The 26,407-nt window shown below is 38.4% G+C and overlaps 2 pseudogenes; both read right to left on the bottom strand.

Moving 5' to 3' along the window:
* Positions 1 to 21,656: 21,656 nt before the first annotated feature.
* LOC111733528 lies at positions 21,657 to 21,775 on the bottom strand (annotated as a pseudogene).
* A 2,201-nt stretch (positions 21,776 to 23,976) lies between these two features.
* LOC111733543 lies at positions 23,977 to 24,094 on the bottom strand (annotated as a pseudogene).
* Positions 24,095 to 26,407: the final 2,313 nt, after the last annotated feature.

Raw genomic sequence — 26,407 nt, forward strand, 5'->3', positions numbered from 1 at the left:
TTTGAGTGGGACAATTTGCTGCAGGGAACTGTTCTGGGAACTGCTGGGTGTCTGGCATCCCTGGTCCCACCTACAAAGGCTGGTAGTGTGCTTTGGTCATTGTTGCAAACAATATAATGTCCTTATGAACATCTAATGGTCACTTTTGGAGAGGAGTGCTCATGGAGATTAGCAGATAATTCCTAGAGCTCAGTGGACTGATAATCCTCATTTCCTTACCAATTAATTAGTTAGAAGGCTGGTATGAATAAAGCAGCTCTTGCTAATGCTAAAATAGCATTATGAAGCAAACAATAGAAGAGAAGACAGAAGGAAAACAGCAGTCCTCTTCTCTCCCCATTTAACATAGATCCCATGGAAGGCCCAGATTACAAGGTCATTCTCATCCCTGGAATTAGGCTGTGGGTAGAATCCAAGATAGCAGAGAAAGTAAGGCCAGGATGTGGTGCTTCAGGAAGCAGCAGGAAGAGAGTAACCAGTATTTAGTGGTGGAGAAATCATTAGGCAAGGGAAAAGGAGGTCTGGAGCTAGTCTTTGCTGGGTCATGAGTAACTGTAATCTTGAGCACTCTCATCCTGATCTGTAGACTGAAAGAATTGGATGGGGGATGGCTGAATTCTCTGAGCAGTGTTTCTCAGTTTGAGGACCTCAGGGGATGAGAAATGCTGGTCATTTTGTTTACTGAGAGTTCTTAATACTTTAGGTATTGTGTATAGTTTAGCTTGCTAATAATTTCCATATTTCACAGCTGCTTCATCTTGAATCAATTTTATCCTTTAGGAGAAAGGGAAGTCCAAGCTCATGATTTGATTTAACCATAACCCTCGGGCCCAGACTCAGGGCCTGTGCTGTCTTATTTCTTCCTGCTGGCAAGTCAAAATCTCTGGGTTAGGGAGTACATGATCTTAAATGTTAGCAGAGTCAGATGTGCTCCATGGAAACCGTCTGGCTAATTCACAACAGATTCTTAGCCCTCTTGGCTGGTCTCCAAAAATCAAGTCTGGTAGGATTTCTGCAACATATCTGATAATTGCTGACTTGAAGAACCTGTAAGCTGTTTGTGAATTCATGGCGAATGGTCCTAATTCCAGATACAAATTTCTATTGACAGTAAGAGACTAGAATTTTACAGAAAATGCATTGAAACTGTGGACAAAAAACAAAAACAAACAAACAAACAAAACCCAGGGAAGGGGGGCGCTTCTATGGAAAGTAACCTTATAATCTATTTATAATCTAATTATAAATTCCTACCTGGGCAGGTCATGGTAGGTAGTCATACCCCAGGCATATAACTTCTTTAGTAAAAGGTTTATCTTTGCCTTAAGTAAGCCCTGCCAATTGTTTCTGTGCATCTAGGTTAACATACCTTTGAAATAGCTGCCCTCAAGAGAGCACATAATCTTATTGACTGTCCTGTAAACCAATCCCTGCCTTATTTTTTTCACCTCCATGTAATTGAGGTGAAAAATTACATTCCCTCCTTAATTTCAAATGCATAAAAGAAGGTGCAAAACTGTTATTTTCAGAGCATTTGAGATCTTGCTCCCTGACATATGTCATCAGTTTGGCACAAATAAACTCATAAAAATTCTCTACAGGTTTGAATGTTTCTAGTTTGGTAGAAGATGGACAACCTCTAAATGGAATATTTTATAAAGATGACTATGCTGGGAAAAAAGTTAGGCTAGAATAATGAGCTCTAATGATTTTCCTAAGATAGAACATAACTTAACCTCATAAGACATAACTGAAACATAGCATGCTCTACAAAAGGGCTATATAACTTTTCATAATTGAGAGAAACAGGGTAGGCAGACATAAGACATAGGAAAGTTGATAAAATCTACCAGAATTCACAGCTTGGTTTTATTTATATTGCTTTATAAAACATTAGGTAAACTTTTTTCTGATAGAGATTATTTTCTAAGGATATTTTCATTTTTGAAGCACCAATGATTTTGTTTATTTAATTTATTCAATACTTATTTTATAGAGCCTGACTCCATCCCAGATACCACACATGCACTACTTCCAGGTGTATGAATTTGTGCATGTGTATGGTGCAGAGGGTAATTTGTGGAGTTAGGAGGATAGAGGGGAATTGGTTATTTTAATATCTTTTGCAGATTACTACTTGTTTGCCAAATGACAATTCCAAAGAGCAGAGGAAATGTGATATTAACATCTAATAATTGATTATGTGCCTTATCATCCATTGGTCAGTTTTCTGCTGTTAACTTCTCTTTGGAAACAACTCAAGGTGGGCAGAGATATGCATATAGTTGTGGGCACATATATGTCATTGCTTCTTCGAAGATTAAATAGAATTTGAAGAGACATCTTAATTCTTAGTATGAGTCTAGAGAAATGAAAAAGTGAAGATCAACTCTTAAATGGATGATATTAATAAGTTTTTTTTTTTGGAGAACTAACTAGAACTTAACTGAATTTACTAGTAGAATACTTCTTCCAAGATTGTTTTACTTAAAGACTACATTAGGAACATTTAGAAGTGTGCTAGCACTTTCAGGTGATAGGTTATCAGTGAGCATGTTTATATAGACTAAGTTAGTAATATCTAAATGGAAATTTAATAGCCTAAAAAAGTTAAAATAACCCCTCCTCTTGTTCAATCAACTGACCTGTCACACACAGACTGACTATTGTTTTGTCAGTAGAAAAAAGCTCAGTAAATAAAAATAAGAATAACAAATAAAAAATCAAATCATGAGATATAAGGATGTCAGAAACGTGGCGGAGTGAGAGACGTCCCCAGATCTCTCCCCTTGAAACAATGATATGCTGAACATCTAAAACTCAACAAAAAACACAAACTGCACACCAGCATGTCTGAGTATGGGATCTGTGTGTAAGAGGTACCACAGGTCAGAAACCCTGGTGGCGGTCAGTGGACTGGGAGAAACAAAGAAGCTGCCTCTACCAGCCTGAGCTCCCTGTAGGAGAAGGGGGAAGCGGGGAAGGTGTGCAAGTTCCCTGAACAGCCCTTCCAGGGAGATCTGTAAGCTCCCTGCGGCCATTGGCAGTGCCCAGTGATTTGGGCAGAAAGCAGAGAAGCGATGGAAGAGAAACAACAGTTCATTTTCACCAGCCGCAGTTGCAAAACCAAGGCTGAGCTGCATCCAGCATCATCCACCCAAAGGGACCCTCCACCCATATCCTATGAGACCGAACACCGAGGAGCTCCAGGGATGGATGGATAGAATCTGAAATTAGATTTTACCCTTTTATGGTCACCCTTCAGTCTCAAACAAGTTTCACAATAGAAAGGTCGTAGCAGTAAAAAGACGAAAAAAAAGATGAAAGTTCGCCCACTGAGCTGAGAGATCACAATGAACCAGGTGTATCAGAACGTGTATGCTGGAATGTTTAATACCATGGTAGCATTTGACATGGATGGCAAAGTACAAAAACCTAAGTTTGAGCTGGATAGTGAACAAGTTCAATATGAGCACAGATTTGTTCTGTTCAACAGTGTAATGACACCACCACCATCTACAGTTCAAGGAAATGTCTGACCTTAATAAATACAGCCCTCCTCCTCAGTTTCCAGAACTGTATGTGGCAGCTAGTAAGCACTTTCAGCAGGCAAAATGATATTGGAAAATATCACAAACTCAGACCATGAGGTCAATAGAATTTTAAAGGTTGCTAAACCCAACTTTGTGGTTATGAAATTATTGGCAGGAGGACACAAAAAGGAATCTAAGGTTCTTCCCAAATTTGATTTCTCTGCTCACAGGTACTATCCTTTACATATATAGACTGAGGGTAGCGAGCATGATTAAACATCTATATGAAAAAAAGGCATTATTAAAACTCTATATAAAGCAGCAATCCAAGAGGCTGCTCTTCCATTATCCTTTCCTCTGCCATTTGAGAGCCATCGGCACGACTTAATGTTGACATCAACCATGCATGGTGGGAGGAGGTAGGAGATAGATAGGTAAAGGGGTGACAGAAAGAAATCTAACTATGGGAGGTGAACACACAGTATAAATATATATATATTACTGTTAAAGTGTACAGCTGAAAGTTATTGGATTTCATTAACCAATGTCAACATAAAAAAATAAAAATAAAAAAATCAATCATTTGTTTTGGAGCCTTAATACTGTTATGGTTATCTAATGTCATGACAAACCATCCCTAAATGTACTGGTTTAGGATAATCTATTATTCTGTTTTATGGTCCTGTGGGTTGACTAGGCTCAGCTGGATGGTTTACTTTTGGGTTTCTCCCATTGAGAGACTTGACCAGGCTGACTCACCCATGTTGATGGTGGCCAGTAGTTAGGAGTGTAACATGGATGGTTGACTGGAGCACTTACCCTTGTTCTTGTAGCCTCTATATATGTCTTGAGCTTCTCACAGCCATGGAAGGTGGGCTCCCCAAAAAAGCATACCAAGAGGCAGCATTCCAAGACACAGTAGCTGCAAGTCCCTTCTGATCAGGTTTCTTAAGTCCCAGGATGTCAGTTTTCCTGCATATTATTGGTCAAAGGAAGGTCAATAAGGCCAGACTAAGTGTAAAGGGGAGGGAAATTAGCCTCTACTCCATGATGGGAGAGTGGCAAAGTTCTGCTGCAGAAAAAAAAAATGTGGAATGGGAAATATTGTTGTGGGTGCCTGTGGAAAATACACTTGTCATAACATTTATAAACTTGATACACAAATTGTTTTATACATATGAATAAAATCTTTACTCCCAGAAAATTACGCTATCATTTTAAGACCTATTTGGAAAAAAGATAATGGTAAGAAAATGTAAGCCAGCAAGACGGAAGCAGAATGGTAGAGTGCTTTGGCATCTTGCTGACTCAGTTTCAAATCTTGATTTCATTCCCCTAAGACAAAGGGAACATTATTCAAGACAAGGTAAAATTTATGGGCCCAGAACAAAATGAGATATTTTTTTAAAACTTTGTAAAATTTTTAAGATAGTAGCATTAGACGATGAAACCAAGCACGAGGTCTTTTCAAATGCAGGGCCCTGTGTGACTGCAGAAGCTGCATACCTGTGAGGCATCCCTGGTCATGGTGCATAACCCCCTGAGCCTCAACCATATCTTCATATTGGGCATAATACTATTTGTCATGTAGAGTGCTTGTAAAGAAAACTTGAAATATGTTATGTGATGGTGTTTATTAAAATTATCAATATGCTTATCAAGTTTATTAAGTCCACATTAAGTGCTTAATAAACAGCAATGTTAAAAAGTAGTAAGTACTAAGTGAATTAATAAATAAATGAGAATTTATTTAGGGGACTTATCAAGAGGCTTTTTGTTGTTGTTGTTTTGGTGGTGGTGGGGATTATTTTGCCAAATATCTTACTTTTGCTTTTGATTTCTCTTTTTGAATTACTAGAACTCTATTAATTTCCTGTTCAAAAAAATAAAAGCTTTGTTGCAGGCCAGTGTGTGCCATGAATCTATCCATGGGTAGAAATACATGAAATTTGAGAAATGTTTGATTTACATGCTCAGTCATTGACTGAATAATATTTGCAATAAAAAAATGCCTGCTTTGATACTTTCAAACTTGAGTAGAATTTATTTTTTTCCAGGTACCAAGGCAAGCAAGATTCCAGGTTTCAAATTTAGATATTTAAGTTGCTCGAGCTATTAAAAATAATGTTTTATACCAAAAGCAGAGATAGTATATTTCTCTTTAATATTTAATAGATGAAATGATTTAAGCTTAAATCTCATCTTCAAACCTTAAAAATAACTTTGGCAAGAAACAACAATAAAAACTTTTAAGTCCTAAAGGACATTTAAAAAGTTATGAGTCACTTCTAGTCAAGATGGTAGTAGGTAGACCCTGCTTGCCTCTTCTCATGACCATATCAAAATTACAACTAAACTACAGAACAACCAATATTGGGAGTTGCCTGAAGTCTAGCTGAACAGAAATGCTACAACTAAGAACATACAGAAGAAGCCACCTTGAGACTGGTAGTAGAGGCAGAGACATGAAACAGACTGGTCTCACAACTACATGTGGTGGTTGAGATTTGGGAGTGCTATCTTGACTGGAAGTCCCACTAAAGGAGCGGGTGGTTCTAGCCTGAACAGGGATCCCCAAACTAGGGTTCCAGTGCCAGAAAGAGCAGTTCCCACAACCTCTGGCTGTGAAAACCAGCAGAAATTGCGGCTGAGTGAGACAGAAGGTGGCTAGAGTCGCAGAAGTTTCTCTTAAAGGGTCCATGAGCAGACTTAGTTGGTGGTGGACTCACTCACTTTGAGGTCCAGCACTGAAACAGCAGATCAAAAGGTGCCAGGGACACACAGAGGCAAACTGAATTGTCTGGATGAGAATTCAGAATGAGAGCTGGAGAAGCAGCTTTGTTCCAACAGAAGTACTGGCAGAAGCCACAGTTCCTTTGTTGAACCCTCTCCCCTCTGGAGTGTGGACTTAGGTAGCCACCATATCTGAGTTCCATCAGTCTAGCTAACAATGGTTGCCTGCACTGGAGATTCCCTGAGATCTCACCCCTCTCAACTTATGGGCCCTTACAAGCAGCCTCCAGTGACTTTTTCATGCAAATGGCCTGTCTTGGCTCATGCTTCAGAATTTCCCAAAATCTCTCAAATATCCACAAAACCCAAAGACTCAGCATCTGGCCTTGGCTTGTCCCATACTTCTTGCTGAGCAGCCACAATCCTGGCACTAGCAGCAGCCAACTCTGGTTCCCAGCTTGGCCTTTCAAGACACTTCTAAGCCCAGCATGGGTAGCAAACATCTGTGGATTGCCTGACTCAATCCAGGTGGCTCAGGTAGTGGACAAGCTGCAGCTGAACTTGGCCTGTGGTGGGGCCCCTTCCAAGAGCCCCTTGGGCCCAGGCACCCAGTGGTTGGCTTTGACTGGAGAGGGAGCACTACCCAGGGTTGCATCTGAGGATAAAACACCCAAAAATCAGGCTGGGTAGGCACCAGAGCTTTGCTAAAGTGAATCCTGTCTGTAGGGTCAGCCCCTCACTGGCCAATTCTCACAACCAATCGGGTCAATTCCTCCCATTGACGTGCTGTCCTGACCTCCCTGACCTTACTGCAACAACACCTGGTCACTTTCCCTCGACTAGTGAGAACTTTTTATTACCATATACACTTGGCCAGGTGGATTCCTTGAGGGGCCTGTTATGGGTTGGATTATGTTCCCCCCAAATTTATGTGCTCAAGTCCTCATCCCTGGTGCCTTAGAATGTGACCTTATTTAGAGATAAGATCTTTGTAGAGATGATAAAGTTAAAATGAGATCATCAAGGTGGACTCTTATCCAATATAACTGATGTCCTTAAAAAAAGGGCAGAGGGAATTTGGAGATTGACACATATACAAGAAGAGCATCATGTGTACATAAAGATAGTCACTTACATGCTAAGGAGAGAGGCCTGGAACAAATCCTTTCCTCATAGCTTTTAGAAGAGCAACCCTGGACTTAATTTTGGACTTCTAGCTCCCAGAACTGTGAGAAAATACATTTTTATTGCTTAAAGCCACCCAGTTTGTGGTACTTTGTCATGGCAGCTCTAGCAAGTGAAAGAGGACCCCTGCCAACATAGCTCTCAAATCTTCTCCTTGGCTCTTTTATAGCATTCAAAATTTCAAAATCTGTGTGGTGACAGTCTTTGGTGCCCAAGAGCAGGTTGCCTTCTACATGGGAAAGTTTACTTTCTTGTTCCCAGCACACACAGCTTTCTTAAATCTTTGGCCTGTGCCTCTAGGTCTCTTTGCTTTCTTGAAACCCACATTCTGCAGGGGCTCTAGGACTGATGTCCACATCTCTAGTTGTGTGTCTAACCAGGTCTTTTCTTTGAGTATAAAGCATTCAGTTTATGTCTCCAGATCATCTTTTCCTCCTTTTGCTGGCTTTCTCTTAACTGGAGTGAGTGAAAGCAAGTCAGCCCTAAATGCTTTCCAGCAAGGACAGTTGCCAGTGTCTGGCTCTGCTGCTTCATCTTGGAGGGTAACAGTGGGGCCAGTCATGCCATCAGGGCCACAAATCAAATGTAGCTGATTCCTTGCAGTCAGATACAATATTGTTTTCTCTGCCCTCCCTAAGAGCCAGTGGTCAAAGCTGTAATTACTCCTGATGGCAGGTGGCAGGTCTACATCACATCTTGACATTAGCTGTTAACTATTTTTTTTTTATAGCTGCCAGTGTGCTCAGTCAAATATCTGTCTGTCATCACAATCAGACAGGTCTAATGTCTCTGCATTACAGAGGAGGACCTCGGCTCCCTTCCAGTCCATTTATTGTGGTCCAGGCGAAGCATTTTATCACGCATTCCTTACACATAGCCTCCTCTCCACCAACACGGAAATCTTCCAAGTTGGCAGCTTTAGTGGCTACTGCCATTAATCTTCACTAGGCTGGAATCACACGGCAAAGGATGATTTATTGCAATTACCTGTTCTAGCGCAGAGCTCAGGTGAGTTGGGCTCACGTGAATTTACTGGGCTCTCTTCCATTCTTCCACAGCCAAGGAGTAAAACTTGTCTGCTTTGTTTCCTGGTACATCTTTTTGCATTTAGCTCATCAAATGTTACTTAATTAACAAAGGAGTAGAAAAATAGATTTAGATAGTATTAGGGTTATGTATAGACATGGTGGTAAAGCCTGGCCGTTCAAAGCTAGAACTGACACTGACATTTGAGTCAATTTAATTTCTTTGTTGTTTCTGCATTTTAAGGAACATTGAAAGGAAATTCAAAATTCCACTTACCTGCCACTTTCTGCACCATCTGTTCCAGGTGATTAAAACGAATCTGCATATGTTTGTTTCATTTCCAATTTCTGGCTCCCTGGGATGGCAGGGGGCAGTGCATGAAGTGGAGATAATATGTGCTTAGGTTCTGCTAGTAAGGAATAACGAAGGGATGGGAGTAGAATAAAAGGAAGGAAGAAAGTTCCATGGTAAGCTGTTTGCAGCAGAAACAAATTCATCTTAAAACTGGCCCATTGTTTTTTCCTACTACCAGTTCTGACGGCAGCTTCTTGTCTGCTCTAACTTAAAAAGGCCCAATGTGTTTTTATGTCCCTGGCCTGGTGAGAAAGTGACAATATTTAAGTTAGAGTCATAGAATTAAAAAGCTTTCTTCTATTATATCTGGGATCTGATTCATTCACGAGTTGGATATAATCTGTAGAAAACATTATTAGATGTTCCAATTATGAATAATAAATCATTTGTTTCATAGTGGAGAGGGTTGGAAGGAGAGTTTGATGTAAATGATCCCTTTTTCTTCCTCTTCCTTTCCCCCTTTTCCAGCCAGCTGCCATGTTGTGAGCTGCCTAGGGAGAGGCTTTCGTGGCAAGGAACTGAGGGCAGCCTCTGGCCAACAGCCAGGGAGAAACTGAGGCCCTTTGAGCAAAAGCCTGTGAGAAACCGAATCCTGCCAACAACATCAGCTTGGGAACAGCTCCTTCTCCAGCTGAGCTTTGAGATGACTGTAGCACTAGCTGGAACCATGATTCCAGTGTTGTGAAAGACCCTGAGCCAGAGTATCCAGCTAAGCCACACTCAGATTCCCAACTCACAGACACTGAGATAATGAGTGTTGTTGTTTAAAGTCGTTATATTTTGGGGCATTTTGTTAGACAGCCCAGATTACTAATGCAAAATGGAAAACAAACACACAGGATTGTTTCTACAATTCTGCTTGCTATAGAGAGGAATTTGGGGGAAAAGATACATTTGTTTTGGAATCCCGTAAAGAGTACTAAATGAGACCAATGAAGAGGTAATGATAAAAATATTTAATAAATTGAATGGCACAGACGCCAACCAATCAGAAAGTAGACATGTAGTGGTGCTGGGGCCATGGTGCTCTATATTTGTTTAATCGTGGAAGGCTCCAGGTGGTTCTGGGAGAAGAGGTGGGTCAACATACAGATGTTAGTGGGGCTCAGGGAAGAGGTTGATAATCAACTGGGATGAGTATGTCTGTCTTTTAATAATCAGCATGCCCCTGAGTGTCTCCCTCCTGGATATCAACCCTGGGCCAGTTCAGAAGAGCTCATTTCATGTAGTAGTATCAATCAGAAGGCAGAGACCATGCGTGGGAGTGAAGAGATGGAAATTCCTTTTTGTCCTTCCTTCTAACTTACTGAGGAGAGAGTCATGGGTCCAAAGCTCCAAATGGCCATAATCAACTGCCCTTTCCATTCGCTTATTGGTAAGCCAAAGTTTTAGAGAACACACCCACCCATAGCTGGAAGCCTAGGCAGGTTTGCTCTGATATCCTTTCTTCAATTTTTTATGCATTAGTGAATGCAATTCTACAGTATGCAGGAACGTGAGCAAAGGCAGACCTTTTAAACATTCAGTTGCATGCTTGAACTGGAGAAATCACAGCTGCTCCTCACTTTTGATAATGCCATGAAAATTGGTAAATAAATAAATAACTGGGGCCCAGGACTCATCTACTAAATACTCCAACATGTCCAAGTAAGCCACATCAGGCCCATCAAGGGAAAATAAAAGCATAATTTAGTAATAATATGGTCTCTTACAGCCTCCTGCTTAGCTCAAGCATTAAGTTAAAAAAGGCAAATCAGGGATTTTGAAGCACATTTTTACACTTAGTCTTCTTTTTCTTTTGTTAAAAAAAGAACAGGATCTGGGACCACCTTCTATGTTAGCAAGATCTGGCACATTTTCCTTTCTGTGAAAGGGGAGACTTTTAGAAATAATTGTTAACAATTATTCTTTATTTTTTAACTAGGGAATCTCCTCTCACTTAATAGGCAACCAGTGTGTAAAATGTTTGCAAGTATTTGAGGGACTTCACATTCCCCATGTCAGGAACTGGTTTTCAGTTTGGATGTGGAAGAAACAGTGCTCTGACTGAGGATACTAATCTGTAAGGAAATAGACACGTGCTGGGGAAGCAGGAGAGATGCATTGTCTCCTGGGAGCCCTTCCAAATTGTCTGATTATTTCCAGGGACATCCCTACCTTTGGATATATCTGATGTCAGGAAACAGACAGCATAGAGATAGCAGTGAGAGCAACCATGGTCAGCCTTTATTTCTTTATAATCAGCCACAGTTGTTGCACTATCACTTTGAACTGCTCGCTGTCCTCCAGCCTCTTAACCTCAGCTGCAGAATTCCCTCACTCTGGCAAGTATTCTTGTGTTCATAACATTCCAACTTTGTGGCCTGATTGCTTCCTTGAATCTTACTTGCTCAACACTGGCTATCCCTCTGTATATGAACCCCACTTTGCCTAATTTTTCACTACCTGCCCTCCATTTGAGTGCTGGGTATTTTCACTTCCGGCATAGTGCATGGTTCAATATTTAACACTGCTCCTTCTGCCACCTTCTCTCAACTTAAATGACATCTTTCTGTCCATCATGCCCTTCATTGAATGGATTGGCCATAGGGAGCTGCATGGACTCTGGAGTCCAGCTCCCTGGATTCAAATGCTAACTTTCCTCTTTATTAGCTGTGCAATCTCAGGCAAACCATTTGAATTTGTAAAGCCTCAGATTCCCATGTTAAAATATAAATTTCTTCAAGCCTCAACACTTTTTCTTAAGTTGGTAATCAGTAAACCCTAAGTCATAGGGTTGTTGTGAATATTAAATGATATAACACATGTAAAATGTTTACATGTTGATTGGACACATAGGAAGCCCGCAATAATTGATACATACATAAGTGATTGAATACTACTCTACTATCACTGATGTTTCTTTGAATATTAGATTGTTTTATTCTCTTAACTTTGCTACTAGGTGATTATCATTATTACCTCCTTTGCACAAGAGAGATTAAGTAACTTGCCCAAGCTCATGCATCTATTGAGAGAGATTTGACTGTACATCTGAAACCAGAACCTGTTTCCAGGTTCTCTTAAAATGATAAATGATTTTCTCTTTCTCTTTTAATTATCATTTTACCAAGAGCTGATGAAATATTTGTGCTTCAAATGGTTTACCCATACGAAGGGATAAATAGAGTTGAGAAATCAGCACAGGTATAATTAGGCAGATCATCTGCTGTTGATTGTGATTCTCTCTGATGTCAGCAAATCAGGCTCTTAAATAGAGTGAATGCTGATAGTAAACTTGAAAGCAAGCCATGCCATGGAAGACCAAAATTCACTGCTAATGGAAGGGAGCAATAGAATAATTAGTTGAACACAGATAAATAGTCATTTAGATTTGGATTTAAAATCTATTCGATGCCCATATTGGTTCCAGTGGATGTTTAACACTTCAACCAATTGGAGAAACCCCACCATAAAGATCATATCTATCAGGGGCTGAAAACCCATCCCTAACCCTACCATGTTCTTCTCCCCACCTTCTTGCTGGAGGAAATGCTACACTTTTGTCTCCAGAAGTTTCACGTCTTCCCCATACCTTCTTGGTGATTTGAAGAAAAGAAATTCAGGCTTTTCCCCCTTAGTATACATCTGAAGTGAGTGCTCGAGGGAGATGATGACATTCTTGTTTTGTTCTCATGTGCAGTGTGGTAGATTGGGCATCACAAGCCTCCTTTGGGCAAGTTGCTTTTGCTCTCAGTTTTGTCATTTAAAAAATGAGGAATTCCCAGATTCAAAATTGTTTTCCTTTCCAGATTGTGCTGAACCATAGAAAGAATATGCAAACCAATGAGAGAATGAAGAAATAATGGAAGTAGAGTGTCTCAAGTAGTCTTTCCGAATAAAGAGGTCAACATTCAGAGTTAATAAAAAGTTGTGGGCAGATCAGTCCACACGTGAAACTTGCAAACCAGAAGCATATAGGTATTACTTGCTTTTATTTCATTTGGCCTGCAGATAGTTTTAAAATAATTTGAATTTCATCGCTGATATTTATAAAGCTGGAGATTTCATATGAAAATCTAGATTTTTGCTTTCATTTGAAAAATAGGGAATTCTGGACCTGCAATTCTAAAGACAATGAATGATTAGTTGAGGTTAACAGCTAATCCCTTAGACAGAGACAGGGCTCCTCTATTCCATCCAGTCCTGGATAGGACGCTTTCTGTATCCCTTGAATCTGAGGATTAGTGCATTTGCCACTCATCTTGGCATTCACTTTATTGTTTTTCTTGTATTGTTTTTTTTAATGCTATATTATTTTTCTTATGTTTTCCTTGTGCTTGACTCATTTGCATTACTTATTATCTTGTGACCTCTACTCTAGATAAACACCAAGTACATATTATTCAGAAATTTGTAGAGTTGGCATAGTCAACCAGGAAGAAAATCTATTCTAGGTAGAGGGTTACTTACTTGTTCTACCCAATCTGGGTTCCAGAAATGTAACTCTAAATATTATTTAGGTCTATCCAGTTCATCTATCTCTCCTGAACACCTGAGAGGGTTCTTTTAATTTGGAGCTTCATAAGGACAACTGTATAGATGAGTGGAGAATGCTAAACACAGAATGGAATGACTAGATAGTTCACTTGAGTAGCAGAACCAGGAATCCAAACCAGCAGTTTGAGTGAAGATTCCTCTTAAGTACTACCTGACCTTGGCTGGGAAGGAGGGATCAGCAATAGCTCCATGGCTTCAGGCAGTCTCCCAAGGAGAGAAATTTGTTAAGAGTGAGATCAATATCAAGTATCACTATTAGAGAATCCTAAATTACAGGTGAAAAATATCAGTACATATACCTCCCCTGGTAAGTTAAGTTATGCATAATCCCTGCAGACTCTGGCATTAAATAGGTAGAGATATTAGCTGAGTTTCCAGCTGCTTTCTGTATAGCCATCTATAGTTAGATGTTGGGAAAAATTGAAGCAGTGGATGCCTGGGTCCTTCTGGGACTCTAATACAGTATTATCAGTGGCTGTTGGTGTTTTGTGAAGTGACAGTTTGACCACCTCTGCTGTGAAATTTTCTGGTAATGCTGGTGCTGGTAGTGGCCCTGGAATTGCTGATTAGAACACAATTAAGCTATAGTCAAGGGTATGCTGTCTCTTCATGCTTTTTCTTTACTTTGGGCCATAATGCTGGTCATGTTAATGGATATCTTGTTAGACAGAAACTTAACCACCATTGTCCTGTGTCTTGCTGTGAATGTGGAAGGTCTCAAACACTGTGTGGCTAGACTAGGAACCAGTGTGTCATTGTGATTAAGAATGTGATCTCAGAATTAAGTGGACCTGTGTTTGAATTTGACCTTTGACATTTAATAGCTGTATGATTGCATTTGTTAATTCATCTCTCTGAGTGTCCGTTTCACCATTTGTAAAACAAGGACTAATGTAATAACCCACTCTGTACTATTGTCATGATGATGATTAAATAAGATGATTAAAAAAAAATAGTACAATATCTGGGTATGTAGTAAGTATTCTATTGTATTTTAAATGTTATAAATAATTATATTAAAAAAATATTAGATGGAAAAAATGTGGGTCTCTTTTACCTGGCATTGTCACAGGAGCTGTTAAACCATACCATTTTGATTCCAAGTCACTCTTGATTTTAACATCATCAAATTCAGAACTTTTGGGGAGACAAAGAAATACTAACACATTGAACCACTTACAAAACACATCTTGATTTCAGGTGTAAAACTATGAAAAAATTCCATCTTAGAATCAAGTAAATGTAATTTATCAAGTCTGAGATGTGCCTGATCAAAAAGACTTTGCTTTATTATCATTCTGGATATTATTCCAGAATAATATCCAAAGGAATTGAGACTAACTGAAGACTTTGTTCTTGTTGTTTTTCTCACAAAATCTTTGATGTGTCTTTATCCATCCTATTTCACACACTGTGGTGTATTTTATGAGCTCTTTCTATTTATGGATTCTTTCTCTCAATGAGCCTTAGTTTCCCTATCCATAAAATGGGATACTATCCATCTCATAGGGTTGTTGTGAGAATTAAATGAGACAGCATAGACAAGTCACAGACTAATTTCTTATACAGAAAAGGAGCTCCATATATTCTTGTCTGCTTGTTCTGCTTTTACACAACAGACTTTGTACTACATGAATTAGAGCTAAATGACTTATACATGAGAGAAATGGCATAGAATGACGTGGAACATTTCTGAATTTTAAAAAAATGTAGACTGCTGAGAATTCTCAGCCAGTATATTTAGCCAGCACTCATTGTTAATGAACACCAATGTAAAGCTGGTTGCAAAACTCTCAAATTAATTATGCTACCTGGTGAGAGGTAGCCTAGAGAATATGTTTCTGGAAGAGTTTAGCTGGGATCAGAAGAAAAGGGGTTCCTCTGATGAATTGATGATTTTATAGAGGCTCTGAGGGGCCAAAGCAAGCATGAGAAATGGTACTCCTGCTTTTCCCGAAGAGTCAGTCTTTGTATTCATTTGTTCAACTATTATTTTTAAAGTGCCTTCTTTGAGTGAGGTACTGTGCTAGGCTAGGTATATATGGGTGGATAACAGAAACATGTGGCTCTTGTCCTGTGGAGCTTGGAGTCTAAAGAGGGAGACAGACAAAGAACAAAAAGATAAATCAACATAGAAATGTAAATTGGGATAAGTGCCAAAGAAAAGAGCAAGACACAGGGAATAATAATGTGAGATGATCAGGGAAAGGCTCTCAGTGAGGATAACATCTGAACTGGAAGAAACTAGCAATGAAACACGTAGAGAAGGGTCTTTTAGGGTGAGGGAACAACATATGTGGTCTCTGAGGAGAGAAAGAGCTCAACATACTTTAGATCTAAAAAAAGGCCATTGAGAAGGAATGACCAAAGGGATATTCTGTTCTCAAACAACTGATTTGCTCATTACTTCAGTAATATGTTAAAGTGAATCTAAAAAAATAATTCCAATCTTGCCAGAATACTTGAACTCCCAGGGAGAATATGCAGGAAATGTGATGTGTAAGGAACACACAAGGGGATTGGTCATCTTTCTCTTCTCATGGCACTGCATATTAACACTTACTGTATATAATAGCATCTATGCTGTGATACAAGCAAACATTGTCTCTTCAGAAGTAGAGGCCCAGAGAATGAAGCAGAAACTCATGGAGTTTGATTTCTCTTGCTAGTAGTCATTTCATCCAAGCTGTACGTAGTGTCATTGGCTGCTGTTATTGGACCAGATCATCCTGGAAGCGGCAAGTTAAGGGCCCAGCAGAGTACGAGAAGTATTTTTTTTCTCACTGAAAATAGTTCTTTAGCTTTTCATTGATGGATCAGTGCTCCTAGTACAGTGCATTTCTTAATAGATGCTATGATTGTGTCCCCCTAAAGTCATATGTGAAATCTTAATGCCAAATGTGACAGTATTAAGAGGTGGGGTCTTTGGGAGGTACTTAGGTAATAGGATGGACTCCTCTTAAATGAAATTAATGCTCTTATAAAAGAGGCCCCAGAGAACTTCACATTCTCTTCTGTGAAGACACGGAAAAGGCACTAGCTATGAACCAAGAAGAGGGCCCTCTCTAGAACATGACCATGCTGGTGCCTTGATCTTGGACTTTTCAGCCACCAGAACTGTGAGAAATACATTTCTGTTGTTTATAAGCTACCCAGTTTGTGGTATTTTGTTATAGCAGTCTGAATGGACTAATACAGTAGGTATTGAATAAAGAAGTTTGAGAATACTTGGGGGGAGTGTGGTATATAATATTGAAAATTACTTTATTTCAGGGTTTCCTAGAGTCTTTCATAGTCTTGGATTTCCTCGAATATTGTAATGCATGTTTATATTTCCACTGGGATAGACATCAAGTAAAAGAAAATGTTTAAAAATGATATTAAAAATTCCGTTAACATGAGATATTGAGAAAAGACTCAATTTATTTTAATATATTCCAGAATCAAAATCAATAGCATTAGACAATTATGAGTGCAAAGCAATTATATTCCACAATACGAGGAATTAATGGAATGGAATTTAAACTTGGACATTAAAAGCAACAGTATTTACATAAGTTTTGAATTAATTCTCTTCAGAAATAAACTACATAAGCCATGGTCAGCAAGATAAATCCCAGTGAGTGTGTGAAAGCAGAGACTTCTCATGTACCTGGAATCATAGGTACATTTGTGAGAATGGGTAGTTTGAGGGAGAGTCTATAAATAAATGCCCCCTATGAAAATAGGGTGAGTTTGACAGCAAGGGAGATGGAATTATTAAGAGAGAGGGTGGAATTGAATCTAGCCATATGGTCAATGTCTCAGTCGGGCAAGCCTGTCAGGGGTAGACATGATTGGAATGCAGGCAAAAGGGAATTGTCCTGAAAGAACCACATACATTCCATCACGAGGAAAGGAGGACAGAGGGCTGTGGGCAAAAATCTGCTTAGTGACTGACACTTGTGCTGATCAGAGCCACCACTGGATGTTGAATCACGTCTACACAAAGTTGATTAGAATAGTTAAAATCCTTCTAATGCCCTAAAAACATTCAATCCAGGGCAAACCATACTCATCCAAAGTGCCATACACAAGATTAGCTTCTGTTTTGCAATGTATGTGATTACATTTACTAAACCGATTAGAGGCTTATAAATAAAACTTCCAAGAAATTTCTCTTTCTCCTTATACCTACCATTAAAAAATGTTGGTAATATTAGAATTGCAAACTTTCTGGATTAGATGAAAAACAATATTAACTTTAGATATTTGACTTTGTCTAGGCAGGCCCTGAACCTTGTTGCTATGATATGTTAGAATTTGGTAGCATTATTGGTGAAAAGACGTTGTTTGCCATTAGCTTCCCATCTCATCAGCAGTACGTGAGCATGGTGTTTTACAAGAAATTTGGTAGTTGACCATCCCTTCATTCTTTATCATGCTGTCTTTCTACATGCCGTACTGATGAAAATGCAGCCAGATATCTGTAAAACTACAAATGACATATCTATAACTGGGTTCTCTAAACTAAGCCGCATTTTTGGAGTAACAAATGTTTATTGATTGGTGCCATCCATGCAAACTTCTAGAATAAGAAAGATTCTAGCTCATTCAAGTTTTGATTTGCCCCCTACTTTTCCACCCCCCCCCCTCACTGGGCTAGATGTGGCCCTTTCATGAAAACTCACAAAACCCCCATGATTCTCGAGCTAACCTAATGGGCTTAGCATCATTAGTGAATTAGTCTCTCTCACTCACACATACTTGCACATGATCACACACATACATTATAATCTTTTAATGTTCTGCTGGAAAGATTACTTGAATTTTTTTGCACAAAAGAATAATTATCACAGTTATGGTTATATTATAATATATACAAATGACCTTAATGCCATGTAAAAATGTATATCCTTAGAAAAACATTTGTTTCAAATCTCAACAGCAAAATTGATATTATAAAACAAGGTATTTTATGACATAATAATGGATTAATTTCCTCACAACATCTTATAAACAGTTGCTAAAATTAAATCATCCTTTCATCAGTAACAGTGATTCAAAATATCTTGGCTAAAAGTATTGTTATAGTAAAGTATGTAAACTCTGGCATAGTTTCCTAGAGACTTGAATTATTTTCTTTCATGGATAGGTAACAATGAAAAAAAAATTTACAACAAAATATATCTCTTTTTGCATTTAGAATTTTGACATATGTGGTCTTTAGGGGGTGGAGTATGTTATTGTATTTCAATTTTTTCCTGTGATGTCTAAGATGTCTTCTTAGTAGGAGACCCAAGGAAGGGAATAGTTTGATATAATGGTACTCAAAATGGCCTTGGCTGATGCTCTCTGCTCCCTGGTTTTAAGATATAATTTGGGATAATAAATCATGTTCTGATGTTTACATAGGATGTCAGAGCACTCTTGGGTGATGAAAATGTGTCTCCTCTGTCTTACTTGTCTGTTTACTTTCCTTCTGTTCAGGAAGCTGTCTCTCATACTTTATTGTTTATAAAGTCCTTCTTGTTCTTTGCTGCTTTGGCTTTATCAGGCTTTATCCAATTTACCTAATATTGATGCTACGATTCAATTCTATACTTGTATCTAAATGAAAATATTAAAAACAGCATTGTAAAAAGGGCTCAATCATGTGTATCACTTAATCAGCACATAGCCACACATGAAAAGTCTGAGGTTCCCATTTGAGTCTATACAATTCCCTGACTCTAAAAGGGAAAAATCGAGCAAACAAATAAAAACAAACAGACAGGAAACAACTTATTCTGAGTCTGGGACCTGATTTGTATGTCACTAAACCCAGTAATTGATCTATATTGTGGTGGGTCCCAAAACTGTAGACTTTAATTATAGAACTGACAAACCTTTTGAAAAGATGCTCCAGAAATTTTTAGAAGTGCCTATCCCCTTTAAGTTATTAAAGCTGTACTTTCTTCATATTGCATTTCTAATGTAGACATCTAAGATTTTTGGTCTTGAATGCCTTATTAAATATGCTTTTTTTTCTGGCTATTCTATGTGGCTTTATGAAAATGTATTTAATATGAACAATAATAATTAAGAACTCTGAGGTTCTACATTTATTCTTTATTCTCAACCTGACATCTAGAAGTTTATTACTATTTTACTTTGAATTATTCAATTTAACTTGTGTTTATAAAGCACCAGCTATATATCCAATCCTTAGCATTGTGAGAAGTTCCCAAAGGCGTTCAAAACTTGGTCTCTGTTTGGGAATTTACAGTAAAGTTAGAAGACAAGACACTTATGTTAAATGACCAAGAGAATATCATTGCAATGTGGTGCTAACACATGATATAGTGACCTTCATCCTCCAAGTGGTGAACATGAACCAGCATTCTTTGGAAATTTGCTAGAAATGCAATCTGTATTTTAACAAAATCTATGCATTAAAATTCAGGAAATTCTCCTATAAATGGTGAGTGCCAGGGAAAGCTAGCTCTGAGTGAGGTAGATGTAGACTGGAGTTGTGGAGAGAGGCTTTATAGAGAGCAATAGAGGTGCTTGGAAGGAAGGTGGGATCTGTGTAATGTGGACCAGTATGTCTTGAATTGTTACGTGCATGAAAACCACACTCCAGGGGTGCTTGTTTAAAATCCAGATTCCTGAAACTCTCTCCTCAACCCTTACTGAGTGAAAACGGTAGGATGGACTCTAGGAAAATGTATTTTTAACAAGCTCTACAGGAAACGTTTAAAACTAAATTTGAGAATGATAAATGAAAGGGAATGCATTCAATGTAGGGAAAGTTTGCACAATGAAGCCGTGCCAGTTTCGTTGTCTATGTTTTTTTCCCAACTGTCCTTGCCTGCAGCATTTCTTACCAGTCTCCATTCTGGTTGATCCTCCTTACCACTGCTGGAGTGAACCATCTGAAAACAAGTCAGCATACCTCCTGCCAACTGCAAGACTCTTAGTGTGGCATTGAAGACCTTTTAGACACCAGCTCTGCCTTGTCCCTCCATCTCATTTCCCAGCACTTTACCCCTATGAATCTAAAATCCAGGCAAAATGAACTTCTCACCCTCCCAGAACACACTGGGCCTTTTCATGCCTGAGGGCATTTCCTTGCACGGCCTTTCTGTTTCTTCTTTGGCAAACTCCTTCTCATCCCTTATTCTGGATAGTACTTCTAACAGTAATAAAAATAAGTTGTCTTTTTGCAGAGCTGTTTGCTCTCTATATCCTAAGAATGGCAATAGGATTTAGCTTTGGAGAGGTGGTGCTTCTTTTTAGGACAGGAACAATTTAATGGGCCATGCAAAGGCCAGGCATATTTTTGAGGGGAGAGTTGTGGCCATGAGGAGCTAAGCTGCTTTTTATAATAAAGTGCAGCAGGTCCTTAAATAACATCAATTCATTCAACATCGTTTTGTAATAATGTTGATGAGATGCCATAGGGACTTAACTCTTGTTTATATCAATTACCTTATGGTAAAATATGTTGTATTATACTTCGTTTCACTTAAAGTTGCAGAACCTATCAATGACATAAGGACTTGCTGTATGAGTGTCTTCCTTGAGACAAGAGATTGTTACGATGTTACTTCTTTGTTTGTATGTTTGTGTATTTGCTTGTTTCTTTTATGTGGCAGGGGAAAACGGTAAAATTGGCCTGGGAAAGGAAATGGGAAAGGAAGAATATTCTGACCTCCCAGTAATACTGTAGCAAGCATTTATAAAAACAGAGGGCCAACTGGGGATTTCCTGTGAGGAGCATGGATGGAGTCTTCAGTGATAATCTGATAGCCAGTTTAAATTTTGTATTTTCCAAATTACGATTCCTCAATGTTATCTTCAAGTTTTGAGTTGGTTCACCTTAATCTCCCCTTCTTGATTTTAAGTTAGCACCACCTGGAGGAATAAAAGGACCAACTGGAAAAAAAATAAAAAATAAAAATGACCAGCTATCTTTTGGAACTGCAGCAACGTGGAGAGAGAATGATTTGGCAGACTTCATTGAGACAAAACTCTGAGCTTTGGTTGGGAGATAGAAAAACCATGGAGTAACGGAGGAGATGCATAGCATTTCTTAGCACCTACTGTGTATTAGGAACTGGTCAGCTCTCTTCTTCACTTCACTGAGGTCTGTGGAAAAAATTACATAATTCTTCCCATAGATGTTAAACTAGGGACTCGATGCTCAACCAATTTTTTTTCTTTTTCTTTTTTTTTTGGACAAGGCAACCCTTGGTTGACCTCACAAATTGCAAGGACCTTGTCAGCTAACAATTCCTTAGTTTTTAATTTTTTTATTTTTTATGCCTGCAGCATCTGGTCTTCCTAGGTGGTCTCCTATCCAAGTACTAACCAAGCCTGACCCTGCTTAGCTTCCGAGATCAGATGGGATCGGGCTTGTTCAGGGTAGCATGGCCATAGACTTCAGTCAATTTTTTTTTTTATCATCTCAGAGTGGCTCAAATTTTCAATCCCCTATAGCAGTTCAAAAATTATTCTCATTAAGCTACCTATTCCCTTGATCCTTGTCTTGTATTTCACCAAAATACAGTCATGTGCCACATAATGACATTTTGGTAAACTTTACGATGGACCAAATATATGAAGGTGATATACCATACAGCCGAGGTGTGTAGTAGCTTATACCATCTATGTTTGTATGTACTGTGTGATAGTCACATGACATAATCATTCAACAATGCATTTTTAAGAACATATCCCCATGGTTAAGTAGAATATCTCTGTATAGAGAATTCCTACTGATTTCTGCCTTCTATTCCAGTGTTTTCCTACTAATTTTCCTATCTTTATTTTTTACTTCTCAAGGAAAATGTGGCTTAGGCCTTTGAATTAATATTGCTACAATCAATAAGAAAGGACAAACAGCTCAACAAAGAGTGGGTAAAAAGCAGGAGCGAGCGTTTCTTATACGAGGAGATCCATTTTACCTATGCACATGAGATGACCAAAACTGAGACTCCCATTTTGCCCAGAGTCACATCCCCTCTGTCTCCTTGGGGACTTAGCTTCCATCTCCTGTCATCTCTGAAGTTTCGATCTTTACCACTCCACTGGATCCTTCCTCTCATGTCTTTATCATTCGAAGATCAGCAGATTTCTATTCTGTTTCCCCGAATGCTATTAGTCTTTTTCTTTCTTTCTGTTACCAAAATTCTTGAGTGCCTAAAGTCATTCCTTGTTTCTTCATGGCCTCTATAATCCCCATACTCCTGCAACCAGCTTTCACTTTGTCATTCTCCTGAGACTTCTCTGGCCAAAGTCACCAATGACTCTCACTTCTAAATTCAAAATTCTCTTTAAATATTCACACTATTTAATCTTTAAAATCTTGAACTCAAGAATATTTAAAACTGCCAGTCACTTGGTCATTTTCTTCTTGAATTTTTCTCCATTTAGTTTTCTTCTTACCTTTGTGTTATTTTCTGCCTCTTTCAGTACCTCCACTCTATGCCCCCTACCACCTTCCCATGCTGCTGTGCCTTGAGATGCATCCCGGACCCTCTGCTTTTATCTCTGTTAAATGCTTTCTCTGAACAAGTTCATCTCTCCTTTAGGCCTTGGCTACCACCATATACATTTGGTTCCCCAAACTCCAGCTTTCTAATTCTTAATACATTTGGTAATATTTCTAGCTGCAATAAAAACAGTTATAAATAACGATAATAAAAATACCTGCAACTTAATGTCGTTTAGATAAACTGAGATGGTGACTGTAAAAAGCTTAGCACAATGAATGATTTATTGTGAGCTCTCTATAATTGGTAGCTGTTTTATCTCTCACAAAAGTGAAATGATGACAAAAGTCATCATCCATGATGATCGCCAAAGAAAGGCATAATATGTGAGACCAGTATCAGGTAGTATAATAGTCCAAGTCAGTGGTGGCTTAAGAGCAAACTGCAAAGGTCTACTAAAAGGGTCTTTATAGTAATGTGAAAATTAATTCTCTTTACTGAATATATTCAGATCTCTGACGTCTGGGCACATGATAGAATGGTATTTCTTGGCCTCCTGGAGTTGGTGGGGCTCTGTGATGAGTTGTAGGCAGAGATGATATACGTCATTTCTGGATTAAACTTTTAATTGTTATTACAAAACTCTTCAGAGTACCCTTTTCTCTTTGCCAAAATGTTCCAGATAATGGTCACTTTATCAGCCAGCTTTCTTGGTTCTTATGGATAAATGACATGCAGATCATTGACTTTCAGTTAAATGACTACGTGAATTATAAAAGATCACTAGATTTGGAATACATAAAGTCAAGTGAATAGCTTCCTAGGTTTGGGAGGAGCAATTCACTACCCCACTGAGTGGTTTGAGGGCTAGCAACACCAGAGAGCTCCTTCTATGGAGGAGCACATTCAGCTAGTTGGAATGTTCAGAGTTCAGAAAAAATCTTTTATTATCAGTGTGATCGAATTGATTGTTGCTTTCAGTTTTTTTTCCTAGTTTTATTCTAGTTTTTAATGATCAATTATTTGGTTTCTTCATATCAGTTAACTTGGTTTCTTAATTTAGTTGATTGTGACTTTTTTAACTATAGAGTTTATAGGATGCATTTTTATTTTGATGGTATCTTTGACACGTAATATATTTTTTTAATCGCCTACAGCACCTGGTATTCCTAGGTCATCTCCCATCTAAGTACTAACTAGGCCCGACCCTGCTTAGCTTCCAAGATCAGACAGATTGGGCATGTTCAGGGTGGCATGGCAGTAGCCCATAATTTTCTAATAACTTGATTTTAAGACATAGTGGTGCTATTTTAAGGCATAGTGGTGTTATAGTGGTGTTATAGTTCAAATGCGAATAATCTGTATACTTTTCTAAAAGAAAATGTACACCTACCCCATCAAAAATTGCTTGCATAGTAATATTACATTGGAGATATGCTGCTTATGAATTTGTGCTACTTAAAACACTTAAAATATGTTAAATAATGAACAATTAAGATGACCAGGATATTTTTAATTTATAGTACATTTAAAATACACTTAACTTTACTTAATGCTCACAACAATTCTGAAAGACACATTCATATTTTTCAGAAATGTTTATAGAGACAGTATAAAATTTTAATATGTACTATCATATTTTTCTCTATGTAATAAAAATAAACAAACTATGCTGTTAGCAATGCATGTTTATTTGCAACTTTACAATTTTGACCTTCTGTAATTTTTTTTATTGCTAAGTTCTGGACAGTGGGAAGGGTTGGTGAAACAGGTCACGAGAGCACTGGCTTTGAGATGGGGGCTGAAATAAAAGTGTTTGAGAGTCTTTGACAGAATAGCCTGGCGAAGAGCTCAGTCTTTGGTGTAATCTTGTTCAAAACATTATCAGGCTTTAAGTTTGTGAAGGGGTACAAAAAGAGAAGGATTAAACTTATTTTATGTGGACCCAGAGGAAGGTTGCAAACTCAGTGACACCAATGACTATAGGCAAGTAATGTACATGATTGGATAGTAGAGTGGAAGACAGTAGGGAGTTCTAGAGATTGTGAGGAGTGTGTGACCCACTAAAAAACATTAAAAAACACTGAAATAAACAAACGACCCCAAACACAGCAAAACTGGACTGCAGGCAGAATTCAGTGCATGGAACCCTAGTACATACTCTCTGTTCTGGAGGGCAGACACAGATCCATAAAGGGAGACCACATTCTGGAAATGTTGGCTTTGTTTCAACATTAAGACTCAATTTTCTAGGAACTGCATGAAGTTGAAAAGGGGCTGCATGTAATCTTGCTGGAGACGGATGCCAAGATTTATTTATCTTTAATCCTAAGACTCTAGAAAACATATATTTCATTTTTTCTTGAAAGGAAAAAAAATCAATATATTAACTTTTTTTGCTCAGTTATTTCTGCTGTCTCTGCCCTGTCTCTCTTATGGAGCTCAACCTGGAGCATTTGATATATCTTGGTATATTTATTTGTAATTCAGGGGAAACGATTGCTTGATTGTTTTCTTCTCTTTTTCTAATTTTTATTTTTCTTGGATACTGGCAGCAATTCCATCAGCAAGTTATTGGGAATGAAATATATCTGGGATTGGAGACTATGGTAAAGCAGTTATAGATTATTTACCATAAGCACTTCAGCACTTAGAGTTTGAAAATTATTTTTCTTGGAGAGAAAAAATAAGCAAAATTGGAGATGAGTTATTCTGACATTTTTCTGTCGTCTTCTCATTTTATCACCTACTCCAAACAATGGATTAATCTACTTTTTATTATTTCTTGCTTCCACAAATGTTTAACAACATTTCTGTGGTCCTGGGCATACTCCCTAACTCCAGCTTGATCCAAACTTAGCCAAGCCAACACTAAGGCTTCTGGTCTGTGATGCTCCTTCGTAATTTGATGGCTTGTACATTTTGATAAAGATCTTTTAGAATTAAACTTCATCGGAGAGATTCCTTTGTAGCTATACCTGCTTCTTGGATTGCTTTCCTCTGTCTCCCCCTTTGACCATATTTAACTTTACTGTCAGAAATTTGATTATAGCGTCCAACTCATAAAGTCTAATGTCCATGGTAACAGATCTATCATTCCCTTCTTCCCAATCCTACCCAAACATTTTGAAATCTACTCACTTAAAATCAAAGATATGCTGAAATCTGCTCACCTAAAATCAAGGATACATTTATTATTTCACATTTAGTTTTTTTTATTATTGTAATTCAAACTTACTGTCAATACAGCCACTTTCTTTCAGCATTAAACACATACTATTGACAAGTTCTCCAGAATGAGGTCCACACTCAGTGGGAGGCGGTTTGGTATGACGGAAACAGCATGGCTCTGCCTCTAATGAGCTGCGTGAGCTCTCTAAGCCTAAGGGATGTTTCTACATTGTGGGATTTTGTGGCGATTACATGAGAAATCAGAGTGCTTTAGCAGAGTGCTTGCTATGATATAGGAGTTCTATAAAAGGCAACCAATAACTTCTTTCAAGATATAAATCTTTCAGCAGAATAAATTAAGAGTTTACCAGATGCATCACTTTTAGCAGAAGGACAAGAAACTTCTAG

Source organism: Pteropus vampyrus, unplaced genomic scaffold, assembly GCF_000151845.1.
Source record: "Pteropus vampyrus isolate Shadow unplaced genomic scaffold, Pvam_2.0 Scaffold572, whole genome shotgun sequence".
Taxonomy (NCBI): Eukaryota; Metazoa; Chordata; class Mammalia; order Chiroptera; family Pteropodidae; genus Pteropus; species Pteropus vampyrus.